This window comes from Amphiprion ocellaris, chromosome 4 (assembly GCF_022539595.1).
Source record: "Amphiprion ocellaris isolate individual 3 ecotype Okinawa chromosome 4, ASM2253959v1, whole genome shotgun sequence".
Taxonomy (NCBI): Eukaryota; Metazoa; Chordata; class Actinopteri; family Pomacentridae; genus Amphiprion; species Amphiprion ocellaris.
Window position 1 is genome coordinate 18,196,337 of NC_072769.1, and position 14,723 is coordinate 18,211,059.

Consider the following 14,723-nt stretch of genomic DNA (forward strand, 5'->3'; position numbering starts at 1 on the left):
AATGTTCAATCTAACACCTTTAAAAAGACAGTTATTGTTTAGAAAGTTCAATATGTGAGTCACGCTGCAGCTTATGCAGTATGTTTGGCCAAGTATGACCATAGTTTTTTCCTCTTTTTTAAAAAAAATTCTCAAGTTCTAAAAGCAATTTCAAGAGGCAAACAAAAAAAGAATGTTTACAGCAGAAATAGGAGGAGAAAATCAGTAGGAGTCGGAAGAGAAAAAAGAAACAGCCGCAGAAGGCTAAGTTCAAAAATCTGTGTGCAGATAGTCCAGTAAATTCCTCTCAAGGCTGCCATTGTGTACCTGCAGCACCTTTGGGCTGTTATCAGTGGAGACACGTGTCTTTGCAACAGCATTTCTCTGTTATGGTCCTGGACACGTAGGCTGGAAGTTTCTGTGCCATAGCAACTCTACACATCTTAAATAAGTAAGACATATCTGGTAGGGAGTAATGCATCAGTTCAAAGCACACAAGTTTTGGGTATATTACAGTTCTGTGAAAAGGGTTTTTCTATATCTTCAATAAATGGTTGTATAAAGAAAACACCACTAATTAGACAATGATTGGAGCATAACCACTCTACAAGAGAACAGATTACAGATAAGCAACAAACTAATTGATTGTTTGTATTTTAACTACTGAAAGTAGTACAAAATTTATATTGTAATTTGTCTTGCACCTAGTGATTGGTGCAGGTCTGGAGGCAATAAATGAAGAACTCTTCTACACACATAGCACATTGAATGTAAGGTTGCACAAAACATACTTAATTTAAGAGATTTCATTTATTTTCATTTATTTCATGGATTTGTTCTGCATATTTGAGAAACTGGAAATATTAACAACATGGCAAAAATAAACTGAATCTCTATGTAAATAACAGTAAAACTTAACTGTAATGGCTAATACAAAAACAAGGTCAATTTGTTTTAAAGGATGTGATTTTTTGTGCAAAAAAGACTTAATTAAATTGATTTTATTTTACCTCTATCTTTATCTGAGTTTTAATTTGTTTGTTTTTATTATCATAAAATTTCATGTTGATTTTATTGCTTGAATTTTTATATTTCTATAACTTTAATGCATACTTATAATATCTACCTTTTAAATCATCTTCGTTATTTATTTTCTTTGCCATTGTAAAGCACTCTGAATTGCCCTGTGGATGAATTGCGCTATATAAATAAACTTGCCTTGCCTTAAAAATATTCACCAAATTAACCATAATTTCACAAATATTTCCTTTTCATTTATAGATGAAATTGTTAAATTTGGGTTAAATACTGTCAATATATTCCTAAAATTATATACAGATAGAAACAGAGAGACTGGTTCTTTAAGTTTGTATACATTTGTTTGTGTAAATAAGAGCTATCTTTTATAATTACAGAAGTTTTCAATTAAAAAATGCTGAATAAATGTGTTTTTATCAGTATAATATCAATAAGCATTGGTAAACTGTCAAAGTTCAGTTGTATCATTGAAAACAGTCAGTTACTGCGGCAATTCTAACTAATTTTAACTAATGTTAACTACATTGAACAAGTCAATACACCAAGTAGATCAGGTATGAGGGTTGTTTTAATATTACACCCCTGTAAAGAGATCAATCACATTATGGCCTTCTTACTGTAGCTTGTTTGCAAGCACAAAAACTAATGGAAAGAATATTGTTCAAATCTGAGTCGTTACATGAGTAGTTTTGTGATGCTATTTTAGTAGTGTTGTATTTGAATTTTGATTGTTGTGGATAGGTGAGGTGGCTTTTGCTGTTTGGGTGTCGGAGAGCATTGTGGGGGTTTCACTAACCAGGGGCCACCATGACAGAGACTAACGTAATGGTTAATGACTTCAGGTGAGTGTTCATCACGTACTTTAAATCTATGCTTAACTGAGTGTTAATACTGTAGTTGTATAATGCACTGGGTATGGAAATCCTTTGCAAAATGTAAAATACATCTCTCAAGTGTTTCTTATACAAGGTTCAACACATTCTGAAAAGGAAATCCATTAACTTCAAAGGTGGAAATGCTTAACAACAAAACAACAAATTAATAAGATATGTACACTACCATTCAAAAGTCTGGGGTCACCCAGACGATTTCATGTTTTCCACGAAAACTCACACTTTTATTCATGTGCTAACATAATTGCACAAAGGTTTTCTAATCATCAATTAGCCTTTCAACACCATTAGCTAACACAATGTAGCATTAGAACACAGGAGTGATGGTTGCTGGAAATGTTCCTCTGTACCCCTATGGAGATATTCCATCAAAGATCAGTCATTTCCAGCTAGAATAGTCATTTACCACATTAACAATGTCTAGACTGATTAATTTAATGTTATCGTCATTGAAAAAAATGATTTTCTTTCAAAAATAACGTTTCTAAGTGACCCCAAACTTTTGAATGGTAGTGTATGTAAAGTTATATGTAAAAACTAATATTACATCTGATAACACCTAAAATAAAAGCAGTTTCTTGCAGTTTGAAACTGAATTATTCGTTTAGCAACAGTAATCATGGCATGCTTGCACAAAGCATTATTTGATCAAGTTTATGGGTAACTGCATTTCTTTTACGCGTGCAGATATACTTCATTAAACATTAAAAGGGTACAGCAGAAGGGTTGGCCTACTCTGTAATGCAAACAGGACAACTCACAATACGAGGCCCTCTGACAGGCAGATCATCGTGCAACGTGTTTAATGATTTACCTCGTATAGGTGTCAAGGCAGGTGTGAGGGCACTTGGGTCTACAACCAGGCACGTCTCTGAAAGTAGAGCTAGAACGAGGAGAGGTTGCTGAGAAGAGCGTTCAAACTGGCAGACCTGAGAGCAGAGAGAGTCACAGACAACTAGTTAACAACAAGATGTGGTTGATGTTTCCAGACAGTGTTTATCTGCTGCTTAATGTGCCTGATAAGTCCTTCTGACAGAGGCAGAGGGCAGCGTGGTGTCAGGATTTTCTGATTGTTCATTTAAGCTGACCTGAAAAAATGAATAAAATTTGGAGTGGCTGACTGTTGGACGGCGAGTCCGGAGGAATTTATGCTGCCTGGGATCACTGCTGCACCTTGCACATGAGAAACAGATGGAGGAGATCAGAGTGGCATCAGACAGCGAGGAATGAAGTCAAAATAGAGAAGAATCTGGGATCTGTACAAACTGTGAGATTTCTCTTCTTTTTATAGAAAGTCATGCATCTGTTTTTGCATTTAATTATCACATTTACTGTTTAAAATGTTATCCATTTATCTTTGAAAGCTACATTTCGAAGCCCTCTGGCTATTGGGCACTGTATATTTTCTTATCAAGATCAAGCAGAAAGACAGGAGATGTGCACAAGAGATGGATTTGATGTGTGTTGCTTCTTGCCAATACGAGCAGAAACTTGCATCATGTGGTTTACTTTGAGTGAACGCTATGTAGTTTGCTGTGTGCAACAGCCGTCTGCTTCAGATCCTGGTAGGTTGACTTTGCTTATAAAATGACACCCTCAGGCTACATGTCCCACTTAATGCTTTATTTTTCAGAGGAGCTGTTTTTGACTTGGCTTTCTCACAACTTTCTCATGCACCATGTCACTGGTTGCACCCTTGTGGCTAATCAAGGCTGTTGTAAATATTGTGTTAAAAATAAAAGACAACAAGGATAAAGCGGGCAACAAGAGAACGCCTGATTTGGAAGCTGATTTCAAATGCAATCAGGAAGCACTTGCTTACATTGCAGCCTTGACCAGTGGTTCTAATCTCCAAGCAATTCATTGGGCACAAAGTTAAACCTCCTTTGTGCTGTCTGCACCCAAAAGCTTTTGTCGACGCACACCTGTGTGGTGTCAATCACACAAATGTTGCACATTAGATTACATCTACCCAGACATCAATCACAGGAATGCAACTGGAAGCAGCAACACTATTCTCTCCAGGATTAAGCTGCTTTTAAATTGGCTGCAATGAACAAGATGAGCTGTGGAGCAGGAACGTAAAGTAAGCCAGAGGATGGAGGCAAAGAGAGGAAGGAGGAGAAAGCAGTGGATAATGAGCTTTGTGAAGGAGAGGGAAGAAAAAAATTATGATGCTGTGTTTAACTTTAATAATTATGGCCCTGGTTGTCTGAAATGAGAAAAACTTGAGGAAATCATTCACTAACTGGTAATTAAATTCACTATCAAACTTTAAATCAGCTAAATAAATTGCTTTTCTCAATTAGCCTTCCTTGATTCCTCCTTAGAACAGCTTTTAGAATTTTGTTTGTTTTACCTTAATCTTGTAAAATAACATGTTTTCGGCCACTTTTTGAAAAATATTGTCTCAAGCCATTGATACTGTTTAGTGAAAAGAAATGATCTGCGTTTAATAACTGCAAATATCAAAGCATAATTTAAGATTAGCTGATGTAACAGTATTTTGTTTGTTGTTATGCTTAATCTCTGTTGACTATATTTAATTTATAATTATTAGAATAATGACAGCGGGAGGTACTTTTTAACAAGTGCAAATGTCGGGCCAGCTTCAGAAACGACAGGTTAAACATCCAAAAGTAAAATGCAAAAAAGCTTCAAGGTTGCAGTTGACTAATGATGATATCTTTTTAAAGAAAGACGTTTCCATTTTGGAAATTCATTGTTGTTTATCTCTAACAGACAGAATAAAAATTCATCTTGTTTTCATGTGCACATTACCAACGTGATGCAATGGACCAGTTGTTTACTCTGCCTTTACCTTTATTACTCCACAAGGATATGACGATCGGCGCTTGTTTGTCCGTCTGTTTGTCTGTCTGTTTGCAACGTTACTCAGAAACGGACAGATCTGGATGAAATTTTTAGGGAAGGTCAGAAATGACACAAGGACCAAGTGATTAGATTTTGGCAGTGATGCGGCTTTTAGTCTGGATCCACGGATTTGTTAAAGTTTACTGTGTCATTGCGACATAGAGACACAGTGTTACTGTAACTATGACAACAAGTGAGCACTACATCAGCTGCCTGCTGCTGATCCCATGACCGCGATCCTGCTACAAATTGACCGTTGCAGACTTATCGGTACTTCTTGTCATAGTTACAGTGATGCTGTGTCGCTATCTCACATTGATACAGAAATATTTAACAAATTCGTGGATCCAGACTTTAAGCTGCATCACTGCCAAAATCACTGAAATCTAATCACTTGGTCCTTGTGTCATTTCTGATCTTCCCTGAAAATTTCATCCAAATCCATGAGTCTGTTTGTGACTAATGCTGCTAACAGACAGACAGATGAGGCAACATTGAATGTCACATAATTTTGCCGCGTTCCGTGGCAGAGTAATCATATGTGTTATCTTACCTTGTGATTAGTAGCTTCACTTCAGTATTTCTCACTAAAGTACTGTATGTTTATCTTTGAGATCTAACAACTAGTTGAATTCAGTTTCCTCCTCATTAAACATTTGTGTTTTTAGAAATATTTCCAGTTGTCTATTGTTTATCTCCACCTTCAGCTGCTAGGAGTCTTTTTCTTCACTGCTTTTGTGCAGATTTTGGGTATAATTTAATGCATTGTCATTACCAACTTTTAATCAATAGAATAGCAGGATACTGTGGTTCCATTTCTCCTTCTGCTGCATTGACATAAAAGACATCCCACCACTGTGGTGGCTTGTGGTTATAAGAGCTGACTACCTCCAACTGGAAATTTTAAGCTATTCATCCAAATGATTATTCGTCTCATTGTGTTCCAGGAATTATTATGCAGATCAAAGAAGTGATCATTGACTAGACATGTATTTCGAGACTGTGCTGTCTGTGCAGCTAGATCACTGTCATCTATCTCACAGGATGAATACACTACTTACTATATTTGAGATTCTGACACAACTTAAGAGATTTTGTTTGACCAAAATATTAAAAATCCTTTTCAGTAGACAGATCGCCCTCTAGAAAATGGTCATATCAGGTTCTCCAACATGTCGCAGCATGTGTGCCATGTTATCATTCCTTTCCTTTCATAATTATTTTAAAGATCCTGGCAACTTCAAAGGACTTGTCAGAAGACATTGCCTCTCCCTACTGTTGTGTCTCCAGTCTCCTACCCAAACAATTCTTCAACACAAATGGAATCAAATTAATTGCTAAGGAGACTGGCAGCTGGCAGGAAGTGGCTCAGGCAAGAAACGACATCCCATTAATATGGAACAGCTCATTTACACCAGAGGATTGACTAGTACAGAGAGAAGTTATCTTGTAATTCAGTGGTGTTACACTAGAATTTATATTTCTTCCTCCATGCACTCATCTGACACAACATTAAAACCACCTGTCTTATAATGTGACGCTTCAAGGGATGGACTCTATTAGACCTCTGAAGGTGTCCTGTCCTTCAGGCATCAAGATGTTAGCAGCAGATAATGTAAATTGTGAGGAGGGAGCTCTATGAATCAGACATGTTTTTCCAGCAAATCCCACAGATGCTTGATCAAATTGAGATCTGGACAATGTGGAGGCCAGGTCAACACCTTCAACTCTTTGTCATGTTTTTCATTGTGAACAAGGTTTGCAGCGTCGCAGAGTGCATTTTCTTTCCAAAGGAGGCCACTTTGACCAGGAGTTACTGCTGCCATGAATGGTGTTTATGCTATGTAAAGATGTTTAGGTGGGTTAGTAGATGTTACAGCAGCATCTACAGGAATGCAGGGCCAAATGTTTCCCAATACAAGGCTGCGCTGAGCATCATATTGCCTTCACCCCCTCCCACAGTGCATTGTGTTGCTTCCTCAGGTAAACGATGCATAACTCTCCATGAAAGTTACGGCCCTTGGTGCTGTGTATTTGTGTGCAGGTAGGTTGTGCGATTTTTTTTTTTCTTTTTCAGGTTATGCCCCACTGGAGTGGCCAGGAGCACATGTGGCCACTCTACAATCAACAGGGAGTTTAAAAGCCTGATCACTGTTGCCAGTGGGCCAGATCGGCAGCTAGGGTGCTGTGCTGTGTTGGTGTTGGTGTGTCCTGCCTCAGCGGAGTGGGTTATGCTTATCAACTGTTGGCTCGGCTTCATCATTTATATTAGGAAGCTCGCTTTCAGTTAATTTATTTTGCTTTAATTACTATGCGGTGGAGTTATGTGACAAACGCTGTTTGTCTGTTCAACATGACTCAAAAATGGATTCTGGGATTTGGATTAAATTTTCAGGGAAGGTCAGAAATGACACGAGGACCAAGTGATTAGATTTTGGCAGTGATGCTGCTTATAGTCTGGATCCACAGATTTGTTAAAGATATCTGCATCATTGCCAGATAGCAGCACGGCGTCACTGTATCTATGACAAGTGAACACTACATCAACTGCCTGCTGACAATGACATGATTGTGATCCTACTACACATCGACAGCTGTCGACTTATCGGGACTTATCCATCAGAAATTATACAAGGAACAATTGATTAAATTGTGGGGGTGTTTCTGAGTCCCATCAATTCCCGCCGCCTGCTACATATTTAGGTCACACAATTCGGTATCCATACATAACGTACACATGAATAACACACACCTCTGCTCAGCACAAGGTCACTTTGTTTGTGGGTACATCTATATTAAATGGCCACTTTCTATGTTGCCTTGATTTCTGATCATTAAACCTTTTAGCACTATAATACTCATTTCTTCATTTCCTCATTTCCACTAATTTTCTCCTTCTCCCCACACAGCACTGTCATTACCATAATGCATGTAATAGCACCAGAAAGCCCCGTTTCACAGCTTTCAGGGGCAGTTTGAATGATTAAAATTGCACGAAGTAGCGAGTAATACAGTAATTTGAAATACACATGCGCCGTGGTGTCACCAGTGATCCCTGTGGTTTTAAAAGGGTTAATAACTGATAAACAAATGCTGCATTTCTAAATAAAAAAAAAAAAAAGCTGCACTTCTGACAATGCCATTTGGGGAAATGAACAGCCTTGGTGGAATACTTTTCTAGTTGTAAATAAATCACCTTTTTTGTTCCATAATAAGTTTCCTGTCTCTTTAACCTGGTTTCCTTTCAAGCTTTTGTTACTCCCCTCCTCCCCTGGCTCACGGGTATGTAAGAAAATGTGACTCCAGATAATCTTCTTCAGTTTCTCCATGGTCCACTTGGCACTCACGTATCCATTTTAGGTGTTTTCAGCAGTTGACAGGAGTCAGAATGTGCAGTCTGACCGGTCTGGTTACATGGCCCCATACACAGCAAGATCCAGTGCAGACTGTGTTCTGACATCTTTCTATCATAGCAAAGGTTTTAAGCACTACTCTAATGTGGGATCAGATCACACAGGGCAGCCTACGCTCTCCACATCCATCAATAAGCATTGAGCACACATAACTCTGTTGCTCTTTCAGAGGTTTTTATTCCTTTGACCATTGTTATGAACTAACCGCTGGGAATATCCCACAAGTTTTGGAAATGTTCTGACCCAGTTGGTTCTCCATCACAATTTGGCCCTTGTCAAAGTCACCCAGATCACCATGCTGCTTATTTTTCCGGCTTTTAACAACTTCAGCTTCAAGGACTGACTGCTATATCCTTGACAGGTGCCATTGGAATAAGATAATCATTTTTAATCACTATACCTGTCAGTGGTTTTCATAGTCGCATGTGCACATACAGTGTTTTCCTTGTTATATATGCCTATATGTGTCTCCTCTGACGCATTTGAACTCATTGTCTTTTTCTGTTGCTCGGCTGAATTGACTGTGCTTTTTTCTGTCTTCAAAAAAACTCCAAACATAAACATTTTCTTGTTTGGTAGCCAATGTGAGAATCCCGGATTCAAAGAAATATCCCCGTTTCCACATGAGGTTGCTTTGAAGATGCAAATACAGAAGGTAGGTTGAGCTGCTGAAGTCACATTCAATCTGTTTAATTTAGCTAAGATTTAACTTTACTTGTATAGCGTGTCTGCTTTCATGCATGCATGTTGGGGCAAAATACTATTTGACTGTTGGTAATGTGCACTAAAGATGCAGTTACCATCTTGCTGTATGATTTACTTAACAAACCAAATGAAATGCTGCACTCTGGCCAGCATAAATCATCAATTTGTTGGTCAAGTTTAAAGTGTATGCTGTTTCATATTCTCTGCTTGCTGGGTTCACAGTCATACATTAACTATTAATTTTTAATGTCATTTTACCATTGGGAGTGGCGTGATAAAATGCACAGATGAATTATTTAGATCTGCTTATTTAAAACGCCACGGATCAACACTATTATTTTCGCATAAAAGCCCTTTTAATCTTTTAAACAAGCAGCATAGTGTGCCACTTCTTCAGGTGCCACACACTTCCCAGATTTTCTTTACTTTAAGCCACATAATTTCTTTACTGATGCGAAAACCATAAAATGCACCACACACAATCCAGACTCACAGGTATGCACGGTTTCTCAGATGCAGACAGTGAAAACCTTGTGTCTCTGTATGAGCCTGGAGCCTGGAAATTTAATGAGTGGGGAAAACGTCTCACCTTGCTCAGTGCTGAACTGTGCAGCTAGCACAACAAAATGATCCTCAAGCTTGAGAATAAAAATAAATTGCTGCGTCGGTAGGAAAAATAACATCCCAGTATGGTGGGAGGCATTGCCACCTGTGTACCATCATGCTGTAACTGCGATGCCGTACAGGTACATGTAAGCCACTTCTTTAAATAGTGATGAGTGACGCATTTAGAAAAGTTAAATAGCATGCAGCCACTGGTTACTATATCGTGTCACAGAGGTTTGGATAGAAAACAAGAATTGGAATTATTATCCCAAAATTTGCCAGTCAAAAGTCAGACACAAGGGTACAGTTAAATGCCAAAATCTTTTTCCTATTCCAACACACATAATCCCACAGTTCTACAAATGATGCATTATCTAAAGCCATAGTTATTTTTCCTTCATTCTATTTTCTTCATTTCAGTTTATCACGCTATCGCATTTGACATGGTACTGCTATGACTCTGCGATTAATTATTTTTTACCCCTTTGCAAACCGTTAACCCATTTCCACCACTCTTTACTCATTTTACTGTCACAACACGTCATGCTGATAATCCTTATATCAGCTGTCCACCCACTGCTGCCACAGATAAATCCCTTCTTTCATTTGTAAAACACTGTTTATCGCTTATTCTGTGGTTACGGCAAAATGAAGAAAAAATGAGATGAATGTGCTTGTCAGTGAGGATCACTGCTCCAGATATGCAGAAATGTATAAAATAAATCCTCAGAGGTAAATGTTTGTAATTAATGTCTAATCAATTTGCCAGCCAAATGTCTCCCAGAATCAGTGCAGTTTATTTGATGTGATTAGTCATGGGGGGTGTTTTTAAATTGTCGACACCAATTATTTGTTTGAAATTAAAAAAAAAAAACCATCAGAGGAACTGTACAGTAAAATAAAAGTGCCATGAAATAAATTTTCCCACCACATTGACAGTGACTTAAATAAAAGATATTGTAATGCCGCAGGTAGATGTCTTCAGTTTAATAATGTCCAACAGTGATTTCTAGTCTACATATACTGCCTGAACAAAAAAAAAAAAAAAGATGCCACTTGGATTTAACTAAACAAATAGGTAAGACCCATTCCTTTGGATAATTACTGCAGTGATGAATATGTTTCAGGTGCAACAATTTATTTAACCCTAGCTGATGCAGTGAGAAGCTTCTTATTTCTTAAACAACCATGTCAGAAGACATATCCTGTGATCATGGAAAGGATGTTAATCTGTGTCAGAAGGGTCAAATTACTGGCCTGCATCAAGCAAAGAAAACATCTAAGGAGGTTTCTGAAACTACTAAATTCAGGTTAATAACCGTCCAGCGCATTATTAAAACCTGAAGGATAGTGATGAACCATCATCTTAGAGGAACAAATATGGTCAGAACAAACTCTTAGATGATCATAGGAAATCAGGGAACTCCGAGGATTGGGACTAAACAGCTGTGTAGCTCTAAGAAAACCACAGATCAGTGAGGCTAATCAGACAAAAAGGCTTCAATTTGCTGTGAAGCATAAAGATTGGACTCTGGAGCAATGAAAGAAGGTCATGTGGTCTGATGAGTCCAGATTTACCCTGTTCCAAAGTGATGAGGGCATCAGGGTAAGAAGAGAGGAGGATGAAGTGATGCACTCATCATGTCTAGTGCCTACAAGCCTGTGGGGGTTAGAGTTATTGTTGTGCTGTTGATCTGTTTGTCCTCAATTGACCTACTTTTGGGTGTGGGCGGGGCTACACACCGGTGCGCAATTTACAATAAATGGATGCAGCTCATTCACAAAATCGTAGCATGCAGGCCAAAAGTAATGTCGGCTGAGTGTGGTGTTTTTCCTCCGTTTTACCGGCTACTCCAGCTCTTACACAAGGCATGGCTGCGTCAAAAGTTATGATCTGGGGTTGGTCAGGTTCAGCAACATTATTTGGATGATGTTCATTTTGTCGTTAATTATCATAGGATAACGTTATTTTTTATACCGACAAATCAAAGTAAAGATGGTTTTTACCTTAGCTGACATGTTTCGACTGCAACTGCAGTCTTCTTCAGAGCGTCATCCGGCGTGTGCTGACGTGTCCTTTTTATCAGGTGACCGGTCTGACAGATCTGTCAGAATCTGTCCATCGTTTAAACGATGGATCAAGGAGGCCATCGAGATCAGGAAGCGGGCGAGCTGCTCCATGAACCGGGACGAGGGGGCCTACACCCTCTCGCACACCTGGGATTCCATCCTCCAGAGATCACCGGACGGCGGGGGGCGTGGCCAATCTGACAGATTCTGACAGATCTGTCAGACCGGTCACCTGATAAAAAGGACACGTCAGCACACGTCAGATGACGCTCTGAAGAAGACTGCAGTTGAAACATGTCAGCAAAGGTAAAACCATCTGTACTTTGGTTTGTCGGTATAAAAAATAACGTTATCCTATCAGCAACGTTATGTTCCCAAAGAATGAGGTCAGCTGACTACCTGAATATACTGAATGACCAGGTCTTTCCATCAATGAAGTTTTTCTTCTCTGATGACATGGACATGTTCCAAGATGACGATGCCAGGATTCATGGGGCTCACATTGTGAATGAGTGGATCAGGGAGCATGAGACGTAATTTTCACACATGGATTGTCCTCCACAGAGTCCAGACCTCAGCCCCACTGAGAATCTTTGGGATGTTCTGGAGAAGACTTTGTCTGACTCTCCCATCATCAATATAGGATATTGGTAGAAAATTAATGCAACTCTGGATAGAAATAAATGCTGTGACATTGCAGAAGCTTATCGAAATGATGCCACAGTGAATGTGTGTCGTTCTCAGAGCTAAAGGTGGTCCTTGAAGAATCAAGAAATCCCACAAAAATACCAAAATCAGCAACGAATTCAATCCACTAACAGTTATTTCGCCTGAAGCCAACTAATAATGCAGCTCATTGCTCTGTCATTGATGTGTATTGCTGTTAAAAGCTATTTAAAAAAAAAAAAACAGACTTACACCATTGTGCTGGTTGATGTTTCTTCATTACCATTAACACTGGAACTGCTGTTTATTTTCAGTCCCACACTGAGTCCTGCTGCCAGAAATACTCATTAGATCACCAAATGTGTATTAATCCACCGCAGAAACCAGTCCCCAACAAATGCAGTGTGTGTTCTAGTTTCAGTAGCATTTGCTAAACACATATTTAACCATCTTCTGAAACGAATATATATTTGTGACCAGCTTTTAAAGCTCTCAGTCGGACTAATGGAAGGATACTGACATGTTTTTTTGCAGGTTTTCATCAGCCATGATAAAAACAGACATCTGTAAAAGTGACATTGTTTTAGGTGAAGGCCACAGAAAGCTCAATAAACTGCAGGTGGATTCACACTTGAAGAGTGTTAGGCTTCAAAAACGCCTTGGAGAGGACACGACAGACTGTTTCTCTGTTTCAACATGTTGCAGTTCGGTTTTAAACCTGTGCCCACGTCACCTGCTGGGACCAAACAAAACAACGGAAGAGAGAAGAAGCTGGAGAGGATGTAGCAGTCATCGCAAAAGTGGCCAAAGTCGTATCTGATCCAGATCATAAATGAATCACCAGTTAAGTTTGCTTCAAGTCACATCAAATGAAATCCGGTCCTTAATCATATCCTCAAAGGTTTTTACAATGCCATTACATTGAATTAATATACAATGACAACCAACAACCAGCACTGATTGAAAAGAACCAACATTGCATCATAAAAAAAGAAACAAGTAAACAACCCATAAGGAACCAGCCGTGGAGGAAATTGCACAAAGATTTTGATATTTTAGGACAGTCGGGTGTAGAATGGGTACAGTCGGGGTATAAATCAAGTTCAAATGCTGATAAAAAAAAAAAAAAAAACTTGGAAGCAGCAACAAAAGAAACAGAATAACACCACAGCACATTGATGACTCGAGCACAAACAAAAAAGTAAATGAATGCTGAGTTCTAGTTTATTCCTTTAATGTTATAATGGGGATTTGTTTTGATGTTTGAAGTAATAAGAAAATAAAAAACCTTTTATGAAAATGTAGCTCTACTCATATGGACATACAACACATTCAGTGAAGGAGGTTTTTATGCAGTTCTGCCAACGCATCTGGTTGAAAACAAAATCTGTCACAGCTTCAGGCTATTAATACACAACTCGCTGGTGACTGTACATCATTATTAGATTATTTCAGCACAAATTTAGCCGGCCAGCTCTCCCGACTCGGCCAGATCCCCTTTCCAAATATGGATCAAAACGTTCTAATTTACATTTTGCTGACGTCTACCCCTCAGCCTCGGATGACCAGCGGTAGATAATACACCGATGAGGAGGGTGAAACGAGGCTGGATGGAAGCACTGAAAGGCTCAGAAGAGACACAGTGGTCACAGAGTTGTGTCTACCTGCCTGACCAGAAGTGTGTTCCCTGAAGACGTACTTACCTTTATTGCCCTTATGATGATACTGAACACATTTTTTTAGAAAGTAAAGAAACGTGTTTTGCCTTGATTTGTTGTGATAAAAAAATTTTAAAAACTAAAACTGTAATATTTAAACCCAGAAGAGTAATAGATGGTCATTTGGGGACAGGATCATTCCAACTAAATTCTTTTTTTGTTTTTTTTTTGTTTTGTTTTTTTTTTGTTTTGTTTTTTTAAACATCAGATTTTTTTTTCTTTTGGAGGACATTTGGGTTTAAATTTTTTGGAAAATAAACCTTCTCTTTTACAGTTTTCCGCTCCATATTCATCAATAATAGGTAATAAACCATCAAAGGCTTGATTGGCTCAGCTTAAACATCAATGGTACCATTTTTATTCCATGTTTTATTTGTAGTTTGCTAACCCTACTCTAATCACAGTAACAGGGTTGCTAATCCATGCTAATGTTAGCTTTTTCTCAGGAGTAGAAGCTGGATATTTAGCTATCAGAGCTGCTCAATGCATGTTCAAATATTGGCCATAAATTCAAAAATGCAATTTTACAAATTTTTAGCTCGTAAAGTATGGCTTTGACTGGCACCATACTGTGCAAAGCTCCCATTGGTGCCAATCACAGGGGGAAAAAAACTCCTTTTGGAGTAAAAAATAAAGGTTTTATAGTTGCTGGAACATCCAAGTAGACAGAAACATTGACACTTTTTGACCAATTTCAAACCATCGTACAAATGGTTTGTATTGTTCTAGCAAAGCAGGCTTGTATCATTAAAGATCATATG

The 14,723-nt window shown here is 38.5% G+C and overlaps 1 long non-coding RNA gene across 1 annotated transcript in view; it reads right to left on the reverse strand.

Moving 5' to 3' along the window:
* Positions 1 to 11,757, reverse strand: part of LOC111567766 (uncharacterized) — a 60,573-nt gene extending 48,816 nt beyond the window's left edge. Inside the window, exons 1-2 of the long non-coding RNA XR_002746081.3 lie at positions 11,516 to 11,757; positions 2,725 to 2,839 (exon numbers count right to left, since the gene is read on the reverse strand). This is a non-coding gene — a long non-coding RNA (uncharacterized LOC111567766). The remainder of the gene's footprint in view (positions 1 to 2,724; positions 2,840 to 11,515) is intronic.
* Positions 11,758 to 14,723: the final 2,966 nt, after the last annotated feature.